Source organism: Arachis hypogaea, chromosome 10 (assembly GCF_003086295.3).
Source record: "Arachis hypogaea cultivar Tifrunner chromosome 10, arahy.Tifrunner.gnm2.J5K5, whole genome shotgun sequence".
NCBI classification, from domain to species: domain Eukaryota; kingdom Viridiplantae; phylum Streptophyta; class Magnoliopsida; order Fabales; family Fabaceae; genus Arachis; species Arachis hypogaea.
Window position 1 is genome coordinate 64,999,839 of NC_092045.1, and position 22,953 is coordinate 65,022,791.

At 40.2% G+C, this 22,953-nt stretch overlaps 2 non-coding genes across 2 annotated transcripts; both read right to left on the reverse strand.

Annotated features, from left to right (window-relative positions):
- Nucleotides 1-13,804: 13,804 nt before the first annotated feature.
- Nucleotides 13,805-13,912, reverse strand: LOC112719150 (small nucleolar RNA R71). Its single transcript, XR_003161464.1, has one exon. It is a non-coding gene; the product is annotated as a small nucleolar RNA R71 (small nucleolar RNA).
- Nucleotides 13,913-19,289: 5,377 nt separating this feature from the next.
- LOC112718763 (small nucleolar RNA R71) lies at nt 19,290-19,393 on the reverse strand. Its single transcript, XR_003161090.1, has one exon. It is a non-coding gene; the product is annotated as a small nucleolar RNA R71 (small nucleolar RNA).
- Nucleotides 19,394-22,953: the final 3,560 nt, after the last annotated feature.

The following is a 22,953-nucleotide window of genomic DNA, read 5'->3' on the forward strand; positions in this document are numbered from 1 at the left end:
TAAACGCCGGAACTGGCACAAGAATGGGAGTTAAACGCCCAAACTGGCATAAAAGCTGGCGTTTAACTCCAAGAAGAGTCTCTACACGAAAATGCTTCAATGCTCAGCCCAAGCACATACCAAGTGGGCCCGGAAGTGGATTTTTATGTCATTTACTCATCTCTGTACACCCTAGGCTACTAGTTCTCTATATATAGGACCTTTTACTATTGTATTGGGAGCTTTTGATCATGTTTTTATGATTGAACCCTCTTTGGGAGGCTGGCCATTCGGCCATGCCTAGACCTTGTTCTTATGTATTTTCAACGGTAGAGTTTCTACACACCATAGATTAAGGTGTGGAGCTCTGCTGTACCTCGAGTATTAATGCAATTACTATTGTTCTTCTATTCAATTCCGCTTGTTCTTGTTCCAAGATATCACTTGTTCTTCAACTTGATGAATGTGATGATCCGTGACACTCATCATCATTCTCACCTATGAACGTGTGCTTGACAACCACCTCCATTCTACCTTAGATTGGGTGAATATCTCTTGGATTCCTAATACACGATGCATGGTTGATCGCCTGACAACCGAGTGCTCGCCTGACAACCGAGCCAGCCATTCCGTGAGATCAGAGTCTTCGTGGTATAGGCTAGAACTGATGGCGGCATTCAAGAGAATCCGGAAGGTCTAACCTTGTCTGTGGTATTCTGAGTAGGATTCAATGATTGAATGACTGTGACGAGCTTCAAACTCCTGAAGGCGGGGCGTTAGTGATAGACGCAAAAGAATCACTGGATTCTACTCCGGCCTGATTGAGAACCGACAGATGGATAGCCGTGCCCTGACAGGGTGCGTTGAACATTTCCACTGAGAGGATGGGAGGTAGCCATTGACAACGGTGAAACCCTTGCATAAGCTTGCCATGGAAAGGAGTAAGAAGGATTGGATGAAGACAATAGGAAAGCAGAGAGACGGAAGGGACAAGCATCTTCATACGCTTATCTGAAATTCCTATCAATGAATTACATAAGTATCTCTATCTTTATCTTTATGTTTTATTCGTATATTATCATTCTTATCCATTTGAGTTTGCCTGACTAAGATTTACAAGGTGACCATAGCTTGCTTCATACCAACAATCTCTGTGGGATCGACCCTTACTCGCGTAAGGTTTATTACGTGGACGACCCAGTGCACTTGCTGGTTAGTTGTGCAAAGTTGTAGTGATCACAATTTCGTCCACCAAGTTTTTGGCGCCGTTGCCGAGGATTGTTCGAGTATGGACAACTGACGGTTCATCTTGTTGCTTAGATTAGGTATTTTTTTTTTCTTCAGAGTTCTTAAGAATGAATTCTAGTGTTTCAAGGTGATGTTCTTATCATCACCAAAGCTGATTGATTTTCATCAATTTAGCTCTTGAATGCAATGTCCTGCTGAAGCTTGTTCAGCCATGTCTAATTTCTTTAGACTGAAGCGTTAGACTAACATTGCATGATTCCTGGATATCTCATTAAGAATTTTGATATCTTTATTTTCTTTTCAAACTTAATTTTCGAAAAACCAAAAAAAAAATTACAAAATCATAAAAACCAAAAATATTTTTCCTATTGAGACTCTAGTCTCATTTTAAGTTTGGTGTCAATTGCATGTTTCTGTTTTTCTTGCATTCATTCATGTGTCTTAGTGATCTTCAAGATGTTCTTGATGATTTCATTACTCTGATCTTTAATTCCTCTTGACTTGAGTGTTTATGTGTCTCATATGCATTCTCATTAGTGCCAGTAGTATACAAATTGCTAAGTTTGGTGTCTTGCATGCATTATTATTTGATTTTAGTTGCATTTTGATTATTCCTCACTATTAAAAATCCAAAAATATTTTTAATTTGTGTCTTTTCAAGTCAATAATACAGAGAATTGAAGATTCAGAACATACAGCAGAGGAATTATACAGAAAAAGCTGGGCGTTCAAAACGCCCAGTGAAGAAGGACAGACTGGCGTTTAAACGCCAGCCAGGGTGCCTGGTTGGGCATTTAACGCCCAAAAGGGTAGAGTTTTGGGCATTAAACGCCAGAATGTGCACCATTCTGGGCGTTTAACGCCAGGATGGCACAAGAGGGAAGATTTTGTTTTCAATGCAAATTTTTTTCAAGTCTTCAAAATCTTTTCAAAATCAAATCTTTTTCAAATCATATCTTTTCAATCAAATCTTTTTCAAATTCAATTTCTTTCTATTTTCAAAGATACTTGCTATCAATTAATGATTTGATTCAACATTTCAAGTATGTTGCCTTTTCTGTTGAGAAAGGTTTAATGTTTGAATCATATCTTTTCTTGATAGCCAAGTCATTAATTTTCAAAATCAAATTTTTTTAAAAATATTTTTCAAATCAAATCTTCTCAATCACATCTTTTTAAAACCAATCATATCTTCTTAACCATATCTTTTTCAAAATAACTTTCAATCAAATCTTTTTGATTTCTAATTTCAAATTCTTTTTCAAAAATCACTTGATTTCTTTCCCACTTTTATTTTCGAAAATCAATTAGTGTTTTTCAAAATGTTTTCAAAATCTTTTACTTGATTTTCGAAAATTACTTCCCCTCTTCTCACATCCTTCTATTTATGGACTAACACTATTCCTTAATGCAAAATTCGAACTCCATCTTCTTTGATAAGTTCGAATTTTCTACTTCTGCCTTCTATTTTTCTTTTCCTCTGACACCTCAAGGAATCTCTAGACTGTGACATAGAGGATTCCACATTTTCTTGTTCTCTTCTCTTTCTTATGAGCAGGAGCAAGGACAAAAGCATTCTTGTTGAGGCTGATCCTGAACCTGAAAGGACCTTGAAGCGAAAGCTAAGAGAAGCCAAGGTACAACTCTCTGTAGAGGACCTAACAGAAATCTTCAAAGAAGAAGAACCCATGGCAGCCGAAAACAACAACAATGCCAACAATGCAAGGAAGGTGCTGGGTGACTTTACTGCACCTACTCCCGACTTCTATAGGAGAAGCATCTCTATCCCTGCCATTGGAGCAAACAACTTTGAGCTTAAGCCTCAATTAGTTTCTCTAATGCAACAGAATTGCAAGTTCCATGGACTTCCATTGGAAGATCCTCATCAGTTTTTAGCTGAGTTCTTGCAAATCTGTGACACTGTCAAGACTAATGGGGTTAACCCTGAGGTCTATAGACTTATGCTATTCCCTTTTGCTGTAAGAGACAGAGCTAGGACATGGTTGGACTCACAACCTAAAGAAAGCCTGAACTCTTGGGAAAAGCTAGTCAATGCCTTCTTGGCAAAGTTCTTTCCACCTCAAAAATTGAGTAAGCTTAGAGTGGAAGTCCAAACCTTCAGACAGAAGGAAGGAGAGTCCCTCTATGAAGCTTAGGAAAGATACAAACAATTAATCAGAAAGTGTCCCACTGATATGCTTTCTGAATGGAGCATCATTGGAATTTTCTATGATAGTCTCTCTGAACTATCCAAGATGTCTTTGGATAGCTCTGCTGGAGGATCTCTTCATCTGAAGAAGACGCCTACAGAAGCTCAAGAGCTGATTGAAATGGTTGCAAATAACCAATTCATGTACACTTCTGAAAGGAATCCTGTGAACAATGGGACCAATCAGAAGAAAGGAGTTCTTGAGATTGACACTCTGAATGCCATACTGGCTCAGAATAAAATATTGACTCAGCAAGTCAATATGATTTCTCAAAGTCTGTCTGGAATGCAAAATGCACCAAGCAGTACTAAGGAAGCTTCATCTGAAGAAGAAGCTTATGATCCCGAGAACCCTTCAATAAAAGAGGTAAATTACATGGGAGAACCCTGTGGAAACACCTATAATCCTTCATGGAGAAATCATCTAAATCTCTCATGGAAGGATCAACAGAGACCACAACAAGGTTTCAACAACAATAATGGTGGAAGAAACAGGTTTAGCAATAGCAAGCCTTTTCCATCATCTTCTCAGCAACAGACAGAGAGTTCTAAGCAGAATACCTCTGACTTAGCAACCATGGTCTCTGATCTAATCAAAACCACTCAAAGTTTCATGACTGAAACAAGGTCCTCCATTAGAAATTTGGAGGCACAAGTGGGTCAGCTGAGCAAGAAAATTACTGAACTCCCTCCTAGTACTCTTCCAAGCAATACAGAAGAAAATCCAAAAGGAGAGTGCAAAGCCATCAACATGGCCGAATTCGGAGAGGAGGAAGAGGCAGTGAACGCCACTGAGGAAGTCCTCAATGGACGTCCACTGGCCTCCAATGAGTTCCCCAATGAGGAACCATGGGAATCTGAGGCTCAAAATGAGACCATAGAGGTTCCATTGGACTTACTTCTGCCATTCATGAGCTCTAATGAGTATTCTTCCTCTGAAGAGGATGAGTATGTCACTGAAGAGCAAGTTGCTAAATACCTTGGAGCAATCATGAAGCTAAATGACAAGTTATTTGGGAATGAGACTTGGGAAGATGAACCCCCTTTGCTCAACAAGGAACTGGATGACTTGTCTAGGCAGAAACTGCCTCAAAAGAGACAGGATCCTGGGAAGTTTTCAATACCTTGTACCATAGGCACCATGACCTTCAAGAAGGCCTTGTGTGACTTAGGGTCAAGTGTAAACCTCATGCCTCTCTCTGTAATGGAGAAGTTAGGGATCTTTGAGGTGCAAGCTGCAAAAATCTCACTAGAGATGGCAGCAATTCAAGAAAATAAGCCTATGGACTTGTAGAGGATGTTCTGGTAAAAGTTGAAGACCATTACATCCCTACTGATTTCATAGTCCTAGAGACTGGGAAGTGCATGGATGAATCCATCATCCTTGGCAGACCCTTCCTAGCCACAGCAAGGGCTGTGATTGATGTTGATAGAGGAGAATTGATCATTCAAGTGAATGAAGAATCCTTTGTGTTTAAGGCTCAAGGATATCCCTCTGTCATCATAGAGAGAAAGCATGAAGAGCTTCTCTCAAAATAGAGCCACACAGAGCCCCCACAATCAAACTCTAAGTTTGGTGTTGGGAGGCCACAACCAACTTTTAAGTTTGGTGTTGAACCCCCACATTCAAACTCTAAGTTTGGTGTTGGGAGGTTCCAACATTGCTCTGAGTATTTCTGAGGCTCCATGAGAGCCCTCTGTCAAGCTACTGACATTAAAGAAATGCTTGTTGGGAGGCAACCCAATGTTATATTTTATCTATTTTCCTTTGTTACTTTATGTTCTTTTGTAGGTTGATGATCATGAGAAGTCACAAAATCAATTGAAAAAGCAAAAACAGAATGAAAAACAGAAAGAAAAACAGCACACCCTGGAGGAGAGCGTGCTGGCGTTTAAACGCCAGTGAGGCTAGCTGTTGGGCGTTTAACGCCCAGTCTGGCACCATTCTGGGCGTTTAACGCCAGAAAGGGGCACCAGACTGGCGTTAAACGCCAGAAAAGGGCAAGCATTCGGCATTAAACGCCAGAAATGGGCACCAGCCCGGCGTTTAACGCCAGAATTGGCTCAAAACGCATTATTGCTTGCCACTTGGTGCAGGGATGACTTTTCCTTGACACCTCAGGATCTGTGGACCCCACATGATCCCCACCTACCCCACCACTTTCTCTCTTCTTCACCCATTCACCAATCACCTCAACACCTCTTCCCCAAAAACCCTTCACCTATCAAATCCCATCTTTCTCTTCACCACTCACATCCATCCTTCATAAAACCCCACCTACCTCACCCTTCAAATTCAAACCACTTTCTCTCCCAAACCCACCCATACATGACCGAACCATGAGCCCCCCACTCCTATATAAACCCATCTTCACTCCTTCATTTTCACACAACCAAACCACCACTTCTCCCCCTTTTTGGCCGAACACAAAGCCATTCCCTTCTTCTTCATTTCTTCTTCTTCTCTTCTCTTCTTTCTCCTTTTGCTCGAGGACGAGCAAACCTTTTAAGTTTGGTGTGGTAAAAGCATTGCTTTTTGTTTTTCCATAACCATTTATGGCATCCAAGGCCGGAGAAACCTCTAGAAAGAGGAAAGGGAAGGCAAAAGCTTCCACCTCCGAGTCATGGGAGATGGAAAGATTCATCTCAAGGGTGCATCAAGACTACTTCTATGAAGTTGTGGCCTTGAAGAAGGTGATCCCCGAGGTCCCTTTTTCACTCAAAAAGAGTGAATATCCGGAGATCCGACATGAGATCCGAAGAAGAGGTTGGGAAGTTCTTACCAACCCCATTCAACAAGTCGGAATCTTAATGGTTCAAGAGTTCTATGCCAATGCATGGATCACCAAGAACCATGACCAAAGTGTGAACCCGGATCCAAAGAATTGGCTTACTATGGTTCGGGGGAAATACTTGGATTTTAGTCCGGAAAATGTAAGGGTGGCATTCAACTTGCCTATGATGCAAGGAGATGAATATCCTTACACTAGAAGGGTCAACTTTGATCAAAGGTTGGACCAAGTCCTCACAGTCATATGTGAAGAGGGCGCCCAATGGAAGAGAGATTCAAGAGGGAAGTCGGTTCAACTGAGAAGGTATGACCTCAAACCCGTGGCTAGAGGATGGTTGGAGTTTATCCAACGCTCAATCATTCCCACTAGCAACCGGTCCGAAGTTACTATAGACCGGGCTATCATGATTCATAGCATCATGATTGGAGAAGAAATAGAAGTTCATGAGGTGATATCCCAAGAACTTTATAAGGTGGCGGACAAGTCCTCTACCTTGTCAAGGTTAGCCTTTCCTCATCTCATTTGTCACCTCTGTTATTCAGTTGGAGTTGACATAGAGGGAGACATCCCCATTGATGAGGACAAGCCCATCACTAAGAAGAGGATGGAGCAAACAAGAGACCCCTCTCATCATCAAATCCCTGAGATGCCTCAAGGGATGCACTTTCCTCCACAAAACTATTGGGAGCAACTAAAACACCTCCCTAGGAGAATTGAGTTCCAACATCGGACAACTAAGGGTGGAGCACCAAGAACACTCTGTTCTCCTCCATGAAATTAGAGAAGATCAAAGAATCATAAGAGAGGAGCAACAAAGACAAGGAAGAGACATTGAGGAGCTCAAGCACTCCATAGGATCTTTAAGAGGAAGAACAAGCCGCCATCACTAAGGTGGACCCGTTCTTTAATTTCCTTGTTCTTTATTTTCCTGTTTTTCGAATTTTAGTGCTTATGTTTGTCTATGTTTGTGTCTTGTGATCATTAGTGTCTTAGTGTCTATGCCTTAAAGTTATGAATGTCCTATGAATCCATCACCTCTCTTAAATAAAAAATGTTCTTAATTGAAAAAGAATAGAATTGCATGAATTCTGAATTTTATAACAGTTTAATTATTTTAATGTGGTGGCAATACTTTTGTTTTCTGAATGAATGCTTAAACAGTGCATATGTCTTTTGAATTTGTGGTTCATGAATATTGGCTCTTGAAAGAATGATGAAAAAGGAGACATGTTACTGAGGATCTGAAAAATCATAAAAATGATTCTTGAAGCAGAAAAAAAGCAGTGAATACAAAAAAAAAATATTCGAAAAAAAAAGAAAAAAAAGAAAAAGAAAGAGAAAAAGAAAGAAAAAGAAAGAAATAAAGTTGTGATCCAAGGCAAAAAGAGTGTGCTTAAGAACCCTGGACACCTCTAATTGGGGACTCTAGCAAAGCTGAGTCACAATCTGAAAAGGTTCACCCAATTATGTGTCTGTGGCATGTATGTATCCGGTGGTAATACTGGAAGACAGAGTGCTTTGGGCCACGGCCAAGACTCAATAAGTAGCTGTGTTCAAGAATCATCATACTTAACTAGGAGAATCAATGACACTATCTGGATTCTGAGTTCCTAAAGAAGCCAATCATTCTGAATTTCAAAGGATAGAGTGAGATGCCAAAACTGTTCAGAGGCAAAAAGCTAAAAACCCCGCTCATCTATTTAATACTGATCTTCATAGATGTTTTTGGAATTCATTGCATATTCTCTTCTTTTTATCTTATTTGATTTTCAGTTGCTTGAGGACAAGCAACAATTTAAGTTTGGTGTTGTGATGAGCAGATAATTTGTACGCTTTTTGGCATTATTTTTAGTATGTTTTTAGTATGATCTAGTTAGTTTTTAGTATATTTTTATTAGTTTTTAGTTAAAATTCACTTTTCTGGACTTTACTATGAGTTTGTGTGTTTTTCTGTGATTTCAGGTATTTTCTGGCTGAAATTGAGGGACCTGAGCAAAAAAATCTGATTCAGAGACTAAAAAGGACTGCAGATGCTGTTGGATCCTGACCTCCCTGCACTCGTAGCGGTTTTTCTGGAGCTGAAGAAGCCCAACTGGCGCGCTCTCAACGGCGTTCGAAAGTAGACATCATGAGCTTTCCAGCAATATATGATAGTCCATACTTTGCCCAAGATTTGATGGCCCAAACTGGCGTTCAAAGTCACCCTCAGAATTCCCAGCGTTAAACGCCGGAACTGGCACAAGAATGGGAGTTAAACGCCCAAACTGGCATAAAAGCTGGCGTTTAACTCCAAGAAGAGTCTCTACACGAAAATGCTTCAATGCTCAGCCCAAGCACACACCAAGTGGGCCCGAAAGTGGATTTTTATGTTATTTACTCATCTCTGTACATCCTAGGCTACTAGTTCTCTATATATAGGACCTTTTACTATTGTATTGGGAGCTTTTGATCATGTTTTTATGATTGAACCCTCTTTGGGAGGCTGGCCATTCGGCCATGCCTAGACCTTGTTCTTATGTATTTTCAACGGTGGAGTTTCTACACACCATAGATTAAGGTGTGGAGCTCTGCTGTACCTCGAGTATTAATGCAATTACTATTGTTCTTCTATTCAATTCCGCTTGTTCTTGTTCCAAGATATCACTTGTTCTTCAACTTGATGAATGTGATGATCCGTGACACTCATCATCATTCTCACCTATGAACGTGTGCCTGACAACCACCTCCGTTCTACCTTAGATTGGGTGAATATCTCTTGGATTCCTGATACACGATGCATGGTTGATCGCCTGACAACCGAGCCAACCATTCCGTGAGATCAGAGTCTTCGTGGTATAGGCTAGAATTGATGGCGGCATTCAAGAGAATCCGGAAGGTCTAACCTTGTCTGTGGTATTCTAAGTAGGATTCAATGATTGAATGACTGTGACGAGCTTCAAACTCCTGAAGGCGGGGCGTTAGTGACAGACGCAAAAGAATCACTGGATTCTACTCCGGCCTGATTGAGAACCGACAGATGGATAGCCGTGCCCTGACAGGGTGCGTTGAACATTTCCACTGAGAGGATGGGAGGTAGCCATTGACAACGGTGAAACCCTTGCATAAGATTGCCATGGAAAGGAGTAAGAAGGATTGGATGAAGACAGTAGGAAAGCAGAGAGACGGAAGGGACAAGCATCTTCATACGCTTATCTGAAATTCCTATCAATGAATTACATAAGTATCTCTATCTTTATCTTTATGTTTTATTCGTATATTATCATTCTTATCCATTTGAGTTTGCCTGACTAAGATTTACAAGGTGACCATAGCTTGCTTCATACCAACAATCTCTGTGGGATCGACCCTTACTCGCGTAAGGTTTATTACTTGCACGACCCAGTACACTTGCTGGTTAGTTGTGCGAAGTTGTAGTGATCACAATTTCGTCCACCAAGCTCTCTGTGGCATTAAGAGTAAGAAGAAGATGGTCAGTGATAAGATTTATCCTGCAAGGCTTAACATGGTTGTGTGCTCAACATTTAAACGCAAAGGTTGGTGTAGAGCTCAACTGAATGGGTCTAGGAAGTTGTCTGGCTGCTTCAGTGAGAATTCAGACTGTTTGCCACCCGGATGGAACAATATTGCTCAACAAGAAGTCGGGTGCAAAAGCAAGATTTGGGACCCCGGAATTCAATATAGAAATCAACACTCTTGGGGCCTTGTCACTTGCTTTAACATACTTGAAGGCTTTCTGCGCCTAGTTTGGGACCCCGGAGGCTACTGGAACTCCAAACATTGGTGGAGATTTCTGGATGAGTTCAAGCACAAGCCGCCATAATAGGAAGCTCCTCAAATATCCAACTTAAGGACTTTAACTAAAAGTGCTAGGTGGGAGACAACCCACCGTGGTATGATCATCCCTTTTCAATTTTAATTCTAGTATGTTTTGTTTGTTTTTGAATTTTTACTGAACCTGGAATCAAGCATAGCATTCATATTAAGTATTACACTCTGCATACTGCATAATCAAAGAAAAAAAATTTACGCACGCGACGCGGTAGCGTCACTGATGCGTCTGAGTCACTAGTGCGTTATGAAGAAAAGAAAGTTGAATAGAAAGTCACGCTGGAGCGTGGCTGGAGGTGTGCCAGTGGCACAAATCGATCCAAGCGACCGCGTCGCCGACACGTCCGCGTCACATGGGAATAATGGCCTCCCATGCGACTGCGTGACCCACGCGGCCCCGTGCCCTGATTTTCGACGTAAAAAGGGTGTATAGCCGAAAGTTATGCTGGACTGGTGCTGGACTGGTGCTGAAAGCACAACCTTACCACGCGGACACATGGCTCACGTGTCCGCGTCATATCCCCATATTGGCCACTCACGCGATCGCGTCGACCACGCGATCGCGTCACCCAAAATTTGGCAAAATCAGATTTTGAATAGAGAGTTGTGCGGGCGCGGGGCTGCTGATGCCAGGGCATCTAGGCCAGTTTCACATACCGTTTCCTTATTGTTTTAGGGTAGTTTCATGCATTTTCCTAGTGAATAAGGCAAGTTTTGGGTGAAAATACACTTACACCTTCATTTAAGCAACCATTGTGAATTTTGCATGATTTCATGAGATTTTTGCCAGAATTGCATGAGAATTTGATGATGCATAATCTCATGACTTTGGCCAGGGCTTTGATGCACTTTAATTGCTTGATTTCAGGACAAATGAAGCATGGAAGAGCCACGTTAGCATTCACGTTAACTTAGTTAACGTGACTACTAACGTGGGATGGCAAAGAGCTTGCAACGTTAATGAGAAAAGGATCACCAATAACGCCTGCGAAGCCATTCATAGCTTACGTTAAGAACCACGTTAACTAAGTTAACATGGTACTTAACGTAGAAGAAAAAGAGGACTCCACGTTAATGAGAAACATGAACTCCAATAACGTTTCTCCTCAACATTAGTGGTAAAAGTGAACACCACTAACGTTGGAAAACTAGGCAATGCCCCACGTTAAGAGTCACGTTAACCTAGTTAACGTGAACTCTAACGTGGAAGAGGATCAACAATGCCAACGTTAGTGACACTCACTTTTGTCACTAACGTTGGATCATTAGCATTGCCTACGTTAATTCTCACGTTAAGATTGTTAACGTAAGAGTTAACGTGGAGTTGAATTCAAAGAACCAACGTTAGTGACACTCACTTTTGTCACTAACATTGGGAGATGGCTTCATTACTATGTTAAGAGCCACGTTAACTTAGTTAACGTGGGTTCTAACGTAGGGACTTAAGGCAATTGGAGCGTTAGTTACAAAGGTGAGTGTCACTAACGCTCTCGAAGGTGATAGAGACCCATGTTAAGAGCTACGCTAGCCAAGCTAACGTGAAATCTAACGTAGGGGCAAGAGGCAAGCAACATTAATGGGAAAAGTGATTCCCATTAACATTTGCGAAAAGGGGCACAAGCCAACGTTAATGGGAAAAGTGAGTCCCATTAACGTTGGCCAAGGATTGAGTAAGAAGCGTTAGAAGTCACGTTGACATTTCTAACGTTGGAATTAACGTGGGTATATAAGAGTGGAACGTTAGTGGAAAAAGTGAATGCCACTAAAGTTCTAGCACTCAAAATATTACCCAACGTTAATCTCACTAAATGCCCAAGCCTAATTCATATTTCTCTGCAAGCTGGGCCCACTAAAGATGAGAATTGCTTCAACTCAAAGTCCAGAGCCCACATCCAAGACTTGAAGAACTCACTAGAAGATCATGAGGAGTAGTATAAATAGGAGTAGTTTTGAACTAGAGAGAAGCTAAGCACTTTTGGGGAACTACTCTCTGCATATTTTTACTTTTTTGTACTTCTAGCATGGATTCTTCTTTTCTGCCATTTTTTATTCCTAGAGCTATCAACAACTAAACCCCTTTCATTGGGTTAGGGAGCTCTGTTGTAATTTGATGGATCAATTACTGTTCTTATTCTTCTTCTTCTTTCTTTTCTCTTGATCTTACTAGAAAGCTTTCGATCTTAATTCAATTGGTTAGTTGTCTTGGAAAAGAAACTCTCCATAATTGGATCTCCTTTGAACCTTGGAAAAGGGATGAGGAAATCATGCTAGAAATTCTTTCTCATGTTGGACCAAATTGGGGTTTGGATGGATATTGTGACATTTAATCCTCCCAACACTTTGATTTGGAAATACATGTGGTATAATCAGTGACAACACTTTCATCTCTTCCCATGAGCAATTAAATCAAGGAATTGGGCAATTGTTCAAGCTTAGAGAGATTGGATTGCCAAGGAATTGGGATCCAATCACTTAAGATTGCCAAGGAGATTAATGAATGCATTGATTGAGGAAGAGATGAGAATGAACTTGATCCGGAGAATGCAACATCTCCTAAACCCAATGATCTCCCCATTTCTGATCTTACCCATTCTATTTACTTTCTGCCATTTAATTTCCTGCTCATTATCCCAACTCCCTATTTAAGATTCTGCACTTTAGTTTCTGTTATTTACTTTCTAGTCATTTAAATTTCTGCATCATAATCTAAATTCTGTGTAGCTCAACTAGCATATTCTTCTAACTAAAGTTGCTTGACCAATCAATCCTTGTGGGATTTGACCTCACTCTACTGTGAGATTTACTTGACGACAATTCGGTATACTTACCGAAAGGAAATTTGTTGAGAGACAAGTTTTCATGCATCAAGTTTATGGCGCCGTTGCCGGGGATTGATTTTGAATCAACAACGATTAAGTTAGAAGATTACTAGATTGAGAATTTTTTTATTTCATTATTCGTTCTTTTTATTCAGTCAATTTACCTTAGTTTTTAATTTCTTCCTCACCCCCTATACCCTCTCTATTTTCTGTTCTCTTTTTCTTAGTTGATCATAATTCAGCTCACTAACCCACTAACTATTTGATAAATTGCATCACTCACACTAACTTTTACTCTAACAAGAATAATCTTCACTATACCTCCTGTTGTGCAATCTGTTTATTGTATGACAGGGAGAAGAGAAGGAGCTTCAACATCCTTTGATTCAGAACCTGAAAGAACCCTTTGGAGACGACGAAGGGAAACAAGAGGAAAAAAGATTATTGGTGCTGAGGAAGCAGAGGAAGAGTATTTTGAACCCAACATGGAAGAGAATTTGGAGAACAACCATGAAGAGGAGGCTCATAATCAAGGCCATGCCAACCGTGCTGGGCAAGAAAGGAGGGTCTTAGGATCCTATATCAACCCTAATCCTGGAAACTGTGGGAGCAGTATTCAGAAACCCACCATACATGCCAACAATTTCGAGCTAAAACCCCAGCTCATCACTTTGGTGCAAAATAATTGCTCATTTGGAGGAGGTGCTCAAGAAGACCCTAACCAATACTTGACCACCTTCTTGAGAATTTGTGACACGGTGAAGTCCAATGGAGTCCACCCCGATGTCTATAGGTGGCTCTTGTTCCCCTTTTCACTCAGGGACAAGGCATCCAAGTGGCTTGAATCCTTTCCAAAGGAGAGCTTGACCAATTGGGAAGAAGTGGTGAACAAGTTTTTAGCAAGATTTTATCCTCCTCAAAGGATCAATAGGCTAAGAACTGAGGTGCAGACTTTTAGACAACAAGATGGTGAGACACTTTATGAAGCATGGGAGAGATTCAAAGACTTGACAAGGAGATGCCCACCAGAGATGTTTAATGAGTGGGTTCAACTTCACATCTTCTATGAAGGTCTTTCCTATGAGTCAAAGAAGGCTGTGGATCATTCATCAGGAGGCTCTTTAAACAAGAAGAAAACCATTGAAGAAGCCATAGATGTCATTGAAACAGTTGTTGAGAATGACTACTTCTATGCCTCCGAAAGAAGTAACACTAGAGGAGTAATGGAGCTGAACCACATGGATGCACTATTATCCCAAAACAAGATAATCACCAAGCAGCTAGCAGATCTTACCAAGAAGGTGGAAGAGAACCAAGTTGCAGCAGCCATCACCTTATCACCAACTCAAGAAGGAGTAAACATAGGAGAAAAAGGTGACTGGGAGCAAGACAACTATGTGGGAAACTCACCTAGACAAGTCCATGATCCATACACCAAAACTAACCACTCTGGATGGAGAAATCATCCCAACTTTGGATGGGGAAATCAACAAGACCAAGGGCAAGATTAGAGACGCCACAACTTCAACTCCAACAACAATGCTACTCATCAAAACACCTCACAGCGATATTACCAACATCTATCTAACCAACCTTCTCAACCACCTAATCTTAACCCTACATCAATCACCGAGGAGAGGCTCTCAAAAATTGAGGCTCTACTTGAAAGCCTATGCAAGGACATTCAAGATAGCAAAGCTTTCCAGGAAGAAGTGCAATCTAATATGCAGAATCAAGATGCTGCCATCGAGAAACTGGAAACACAGATTGAATTCTTATTCAAGAAAGTTCCTAGACACAACAATTGTAGCAATATTAACTCAATGCCAAAGGAAGAATGTCAAGCCATCACCCTCAGAAGTGGAAAGGAACTGAAGGAGACCCACAAGCAATCACCAAAGGAGAAACCGGGTGAAGAAAACAAGCGACATGAGGAGGCTCAACCCTCAACACCTAAGCCACACCAAGAAAGGAAGTGCCTAAATTGGAGCTTAAAGCACTGCCAACCACTCTCAAGTATGCATACTTGGGAGAAAATAAAGTTATCCAGTAATCATAAATTCAACTCTCAGCCAAGAACAAGAGGAAGAGTTGCTTCAAGTCTTACGAAGGCATAAGGATGCCATTGGATGGACACTTGCTAATTTGAAAGGAATCAGTTCAGCCATATGCATGCATAAGATACTCCTGGAAGAAGGTGCCATACCTTCCGTTCAGCCCTAAAGAAAGTTAAATCCAACAATGAAGGAAGTAGTGCAGAAAGAAGTTATGAAGTTATGGCAGGGAGGAGTAATCTATCCAATCTCAGACAGCCAATGGGTCAGTCCAGTTCAGGTGGTTCCCAAGAAGGGAAGAATCACTGTGGTGCCTAATGAAAGGAATGAACTAATCCCTACAAGAACCATTACAGGCTAGAGAACGTGCATTGCCTACAGGAAGCTTAATGAGGCCACAAGAAAAGATCATTTCCCACTTTCCTTCATGGATCAAATGTTGGAAAGACTTATGGGACATGCATATTATTGTTTTCTAGATAGTTATTGATGAGCGGATAATTTATACGCTTTTTGGCATTGTTTTTAGGTAGTTTTTAGTAAGTTTAAGCTACTTTTAGGGATGTTTTCATTGGTTTTTATGTTAAATTCACATTTCTGGACTTTACTATGAGTTTGTGTGTTTTTCTATGATTTCAGGTAAATTCTGGCTGAAATTGAGGGACTTGAGCAAAACTCTGAAAAAGGCTGACTAAAGGACTGCTGATGCTGTTGGAATCTGACCTCCCTGCACTCGAAATGGATTTTCTGGGGCTAAGGAACTCCAACTCGCGCGCTTTCAACGGCGTTGAAAGGTAGACATCCAGATCTTTTCAGCAATATATAATAATCCATACTTTATTCGGAAATTGATGACGTAACTTGGCGTTGAACGGCAAGTACATGCTGCTGTCTGGAGTTAAACGCCAGAAAAACGTCATGATCCGGAGTTGAACGCCCAAAACACGTCATAACTTGGAGTTCAACTCCAAGAGAAGCCTCAACGCGTGGATAGATCAAGCTCAGCCCAAGCATACACCAAGTGGGCCCCGGAAGTGGATTTATGCATCAATTACTTACTCATGTAAACCCTAGTAGCTAGTCTATTATAAATAGAACATTTAACTAGTGTATTAGTTGTCTTTTGACCACGTTTCATCTTTGGTCTCAGTTTTGTTTTATTCTTCATCTTAGGAGGCCATTGAGCACGTTTTAGGGGGCTGGCCATTCGGCCATGCCTGAACCTTTCACTTATGTATTTTCAACAGTGGAGTTTCTGCACACCATAGATTAAGGGTGTGGAGCTCTGCTGTACCTCAAGTTTCAATACAATTACTATTACTTTTTACTCAATTCTCTTTTATTCTTATTCCAAGATATACGTTGCACAACACTTTGATGAATGTGATGATCCGTGACACTCATCATCATTCTCACCTATGAACGCGCGTGATTGACAACCACTTCCGTTCTACCTTAGGCCGGGCGCATATCTCTTAGATTCCCCAACAGAATCTTCGTGGTATAAGCTAGATAGATGGCGGCATTCATGGGGATCCGGAAAGTCTAACCTTGTCTGTGGTATTCCGAGTAGGATCCTGGGAATCCGGAAAGTCTAACCTTGTCTGTGGTATTCCGAGTAGGATTCCGGTATTGAATGACTGTGACGAGCTTCAAACTCCTGAAGGCTGGGCGTGATGACAAATGCAAAAGAATCAATGGATTCTATTCCAACCTGATTGAGAACTGACAGATGATTAGCCGTGCTGTGACAGAGCATTTGGACCATTTTCACTGAGAGGATGGGATGTAGCCATCAACCAAGGGTGACGCCTCTAGACGATTAGCCGTGCAGTGACAGTGCATAGGACCATTTTCCCGAGAGGATTAAAAGTAGCCATTGATGATGGTGATGCCCTACATACAGCTTACCATGGAAAGGAGTAAGAAGGATTGAAGAAAGAGTGAGTAGTGAAGTAGAGTTTCAAGAGGAGCACAGCACCTCCATACGCCTATCTGAAATTTCCACTATTGATCTACATAAGTATTTCTATCCCTTTTTATTTTCTATTTATTATTAATTATTCAAAAATCCATAAACCAATTTTAATCTGCCTAACTGAGATTTACAAGGTGACCATAGCTTGCTTCATACCAACAATCTCTGTGGGATCGACCCTTACTCGCGTAAGGTTTATTACTTGGACGACCCAGTACACTTGCTGGTTAGTTGAACGGAGTTGTGAAAAGAAAGTGCTGAGTTAATGTTTTTGTGCACATACCAAAGAGCTAAAATTGTTGATCACAATTTCGTCCACCAAGTTTTTGGCGCCGCTGCCGGGGATTGTTCGAGTATGGACAACTGACGGTTCATCTTGTTGCTCAGATTAGGTAATTTTCTTTTCAAAAATCTTTTTCAAAATTTTTCTTTTCTTTTTCGTTTTTCTAATTATGTCTTCCGAAAAAAATAAAATAAAAAAATACAAAAAAAATTAGAAAATCATAGAAATAAAAAATATTTTGTGTTTCTAGTTTGAGTCTTGAGTCAATTTTTAAGTTTGGTGTCAATTGCATGCTTTAAACTTTTTTCTTGAATTTTTTTCGAAAATCTCATGCATTCATAGTGTTCTTCATGATCTTCAAGTTGTTCTTGATAACTCTTCTTGTTTGATCTTGATGATTTCTTGTTTTGTGTTGTTTGTTGTTTTTCATGTGCACTTTTGCATTCATATTTTCCATGCATTAAAGATTTCAAAGTTTGGTGTCTTGCATGTTTTCTTTGCATCAAAAATTTTTCAAAATTATGTTCTTGATGTTCATCATGATCTTCAAAGTGTTCTTGGTGTTCATCTTGACATTCATAGCATTCTTGCATGCATTCATTGCTTTGATCTAAAAATTTCATGCATTGAGTATTTTTGTTGTTTTTCTCTCTCATCTTTAAAAATTTCAAAAAATCAAAAATATATCTTTTCCTTATTTCCCTCCAAATTTTCAAAATTTTGGGTTGATTTGGTCAAAAAAATTTTAAAATTAGTTGTTTCTTACAAGTCAAATCAAAATTTCAATTTTAAAAAAATCTTATCTTTTCAAAATCTTTTTCAAAAATCATATCTTTTCCATTTTTTTTCTTATTTTCGAAATTTTTAAAAATTATTTTTTCAAAAATCTTTTTCTTATCTTTTCATCTAATTTTCGAAAATTAGCTAACAATTAATGTGATTGGTTCAAAAATTTGAAGTTTGTTACTTTCTTGTTAAGAAAGGTTCAATCTTTAAGTTCTAGAATCTTATCTTGTAGTTTCTTTTTAGCTAAGTTAAAATTAAAAATTAAATCTTTTTATCTTTTATCTTATCTTTTTCAAAAATTCTATCTTTTCAAAATTTTGATTTCAAATATCTTATCTAACCTCTTATCTTCTTATCTTTTTAAATTTTGATTTTAATATCTTTTTCAACTAACTATTTGACTTTGAGTTTGTTTCTTATCTTTTTCAAAACCACCTAACTACTTTTCCCTCTCTAATTTTCGAAAATACCTCTCTCTTTTTCAAAAATTCTTTTTTGTTTTAAATTTTAATTTTAATTATATCTTATATTTAATTTTCGAAAATTACTAACCCTTTTTCAAAAATTATTTTCGAAATTTCCCCTCTCTTTTCTTCTTCTTCTATTTAATTAATTAATTACTAACACTTCTCTTCACCTCTCTTCATCTAAAAATCCGAACTTATTATATCCCTTGTGTTTAGATTCTTCTACCCCTTTCTTCTTTTACTAACATAAAGGAATCTCTATACTGTGACATAGAGGATTCCTCTCTCTTTTCTTGTTTTCTTCTCTTTCATATGAGCAGGAACAGGGAAAAAGGCACTCTTGTTGAAATTGATCCTGAACCTGAAAGGACTCTGAAGAGGAAATTAAGAGAAACTAAATTACATTATTCTAAAGGTGACCTTTTAGAAAATTTCGAACAAGAGAAGGAGATGGCAGCCGAAAATAATAATAATGCAAGGAGAATGCTTGGTGACTTCACAAAGCCAACGTCCAAGTTTGATGGAAGAAGCATCTCCATTCCTGCCATTGGAGCCAATAACCTTGAGCTGAAACCTCAGCTAGTTGCCTTAATGCAACAAAACTGCAAGTTTTATGGACTTCCATCTGAAGATCCTTATCAATTTCTAACTGAGTTCTTGCAGATCTGTGAGACTGTAAAGACAAATGGAGTTTATCCTGAAGTCTACAGACTCATGCTTTTTCCTTTTGCTGTAAGAGACAGAGCTAGAATATGGTTGGATTCACAACCTAAGGATAGCCTGGACTCCTGGGATAAGCTGGTCACTGCCTTCTTGGATAAATTCTTTCCTCCTCAAAAGCTGAGCAAGTTGAGAGTGGATGTTCAAACTTTCAAACAAAAAGATGGTGAATCCCTCTATGAAGCTTGGGAAAGATACAAGCAGCTGACCAAAAGATGTCCGTCTGACATGTTTTCAGAATGGACCATATTGGATATATTCTATTATGGTCTCTCTGAATTTTCGAAAATGTCATTGGATCATTCTGCAGGTGGATCTATTCACCTGAAGAAAACACCTGAAGAGGCTCAAGAACTCATTGACATGGTTGCAAACAACCAATTCATGTACACTTCTGAAAGGAATTCCGTGAATAACGGGATACCTCAGAAGAAAGGAGTTCTTGAAATTGATGCTCTGAATGCCATATTGGCTCAGAACAAAGTGTTGACTCAACAGGTCAACATGATCTCTCAAAATCTGAATGGATGGCAACATGCATCCAACAGTACTAGAGAGGCAGCTTCTGAAGAAGCTTATGATCCTGAGAACCCTGCCATGGCAGAGGTTAATTACATGGGTGAACCTTATGGAAACACCTATAACTCATCATGGAGAAATTATCCAAATTTCTCATGAAAGGATCAACAAAAGTCTCAACAAGGCTTTAACAATGGTGGACGCAATAGGCTGAGCAATAGCAAGCCATATCCATCATCTTCTCAGCAACAGACAGAGAATTCTGAACAAAACACTTCTAATTTAGCCAATATAGTCTCTGATCTGTCAAAGGCCACTTTCAGTTTCATGAGTGAAACAAGATCCTCCATCAGAAATCTGGAGGCACAAGTGGGCCAGCTGAGTAAAAAAATCATTGAAACTCCTCCCAGTATTCTCCCAAGCAATACAGAAGAGAATCCAAAAGGAGAGTGCAAGGCCATTGATATAGCCAATATGGCCGAATGCACAAAGGAGGAAGAGGACGAAAATCCTAGTGAGAAATACCTCCTGGGACGTCCTCCAAGCAAGAAGGAGTTTCCTATTAAGGATCCACAGGAATCTAAGGCTCATACAGAGACCATAGAGATTCCATTAAATCTCCTTCTGCCATTCATGAGCTCTGAAGACTATTCTTCCTCTGAAGAGGATGAAGATGTGACTGGAGAGCAAGTTGCTCAATATTTAGGAGCTATCATGAAGCTGAATGCCAAGTTGTTTGGTAATGAGACTTGGAAAAGTGAACCTCCCTTGCTCATTAGTGAACTAGATTCTTGGATTCAGAAAACTCTACCTCAAAAGAAACAAGATCCTGGCAAGTTCTTAATACCTTGTACAATAGGCACCATGACCTTTGAAAAGGCTCTATGTGATCTGGGGTCAGGGATAAATCTTATGCCACTCTCTGTAATGGAGAGGCTGGGGATCATTGAGGTACAACCTGCCTTGTTCTCATTACAATTGGCAGACAAGTCATTGAGACAAGCTTATGGAATAGTGGAGGACGTGTTAGTAAAGTTTGAAGGTGATGTGCGGAAAATGATCTAACACAAAACTCACCGGCAAGTGTACCGGGTCGCATCAAGTAATAATAACTCACATGAGTGAGGTCGATCCCACAGGGATTGAAGGATTGAGCAATTTTAGTTTAGTGGTTGATTTAGTCAAGCGAATCAAGTATTGGTTGAGTGGTTTATCTTTAACAGAAGCTAAATTGCTTGGAAAGTAAAGGGAGAGGGGAGAATTGCAGTAAATTAAAGGACAGGAAAATAAAAGTGTTGAATCTTAAAGAACAAGAAATTAAATGACTGAAACTTAAAGTGCAAGAAATGTAAATTGCAGTAACTTAAATTGCAAGAAATGTAAATTGCTTGAATGGAAAAGGGAATTGAGGACTGGGATTTCAGAATTTCAGCAAAGGAAAGTAAAGTGCAACAAGTAATAAAGCAGAAATTGAATTAGGAATAACTAGAATCCAAACAGAAATGGAAATTAACATGCAGCTGAGGTTCACAGAAGAACCAAAAAGGAAAATGGGATCTCAGGACTTAAGAAACTAGAAAGCAAAGTCTAGATCTCAATTGCCTTCCCAGATCCAAGCCCACAAAGCAATTAACAAGAAATTGAAGAAGAAGCAGTGAAGGAAATGAAATTTAACTCAATTATGCAGAAGAAGATTTAAAGAGATTTTGAATGGAGATTGAGACAGAATTTCCTCAATTCTTCACACCCAAAACTCAAAACAAGAAAAGTAAAAGTGCCTAAGCAAGAATGAGGAAGAAGAGAGATCAATTCTCCTCCCCAATTCTCTGAAATCTCAGTGAAGTCCCTAAGAGAAAGTTCAAAAGCTCAAAATAAAAGTGAAGTTTCAAAGGAAAATTCAAAGTTCAAAAGTAAGTGAAAGAGGTCCCCATTATAACAAACTATCTCCTATTTATACACTTTCTATTCTTGGATTTTGGAATTTGGATGGGCTTTTGATTTGGTGAAGAAATGAATTTTATTGGATTTTTAATCCAATTTAGCCCATGAAAGATTGCTTCCAGGAGGCTGCCCTGCCCTTGTGGAGGGCAGGGCAGGATTTGATGCGTGCGGCCTTGGTGCGAGCGTGCTGTGCGAGCTTGGTGCGCAGGATGCTGCCCTGCCCTCCGTGCAGGGCAGAAATTTCTGGTGCGCCATTTTGGTGCCTGTGCGTGCTGCTGGTGCTGCCGAGTGATGCCTTGGTGCGCCAGTTTGGTCCGCTGGCCGTGCCACAACAAAATGCTGCCCTGCCCTCGCGAAGGGCAGGGCAGTGTTTCCAAATTGAAGTCCCGTGTTCGAGACTTGGCCGATGCACACGCTACTATTTTTCCTTGGCTTTCTTGACACCATAATAAGGCCTAGTTCCTTGCTTTCTCATTGTGCCGTGTTCGACTCTTGTGGCAAGCATTGGTAGGCTTTTTCCTTTGATTTATTTTCCATGAAGGCCCGATACTGCCCTTGTGGAGGGCAGGGCAAGGTTTTGCTCTTCTTTGATCCAAGGCACAATTTTGTGCTCTGCCCTTGTCGTGGGCAGGGCAGCACAAAATGCTTGCTCCCTCCTTTATGCGCCACGCCTTTTTCTCCTTGGGCCACTGGTGGACGAAATTGTGATCACTACAACTTCGCACAACTAACCAGCAAGTGTACTGGGTCGTCTAAGTAATAAACCTTACGCGAGTAAGGGTCGATCCCACAGAGATTGTTGGTATGAAGCAAGCTATGGTCACCTTGTAAATCTTAGTCAGGCAGACTCAAATGGGTATGGTGATAAACGCATAAAACATAAAGATAAAGATAGAGATACTTATGTAATTCATTGGTGGGAATTTCAGATAAGCGCATGAAGATGCTGTGTCCCTTCTGTCTCTCTGCTTTCCTACTGTCTTCATCCAATCCTTCTTACTCCTTTCCATGGCAAGCTTATGCAAGGGTTTCACCGTTGTCAGTGGCTACCTCCCATCCTCTCAGTGGAAATGATCAACGCACCCTGTCACGGCACGGCTATCCATCTGTCGGTTCTCGATCAGGGCGGAATAGAATCCAGTGATTCTTTTGCGTCTGTCACTAACGCCCCGCCTTCAGGAGTTTGAAGCACGTCACAGTCATTCAGTCATTGAATCCTACTCAGAATACACAGACAAGGTTAGACCTTCCGGATTCTCTTGAATGTCGCCATCAGTTCTAGCCTATACCATGAAGACTCTGATCTCACAGAATGGCTGGCTCGGCTGTC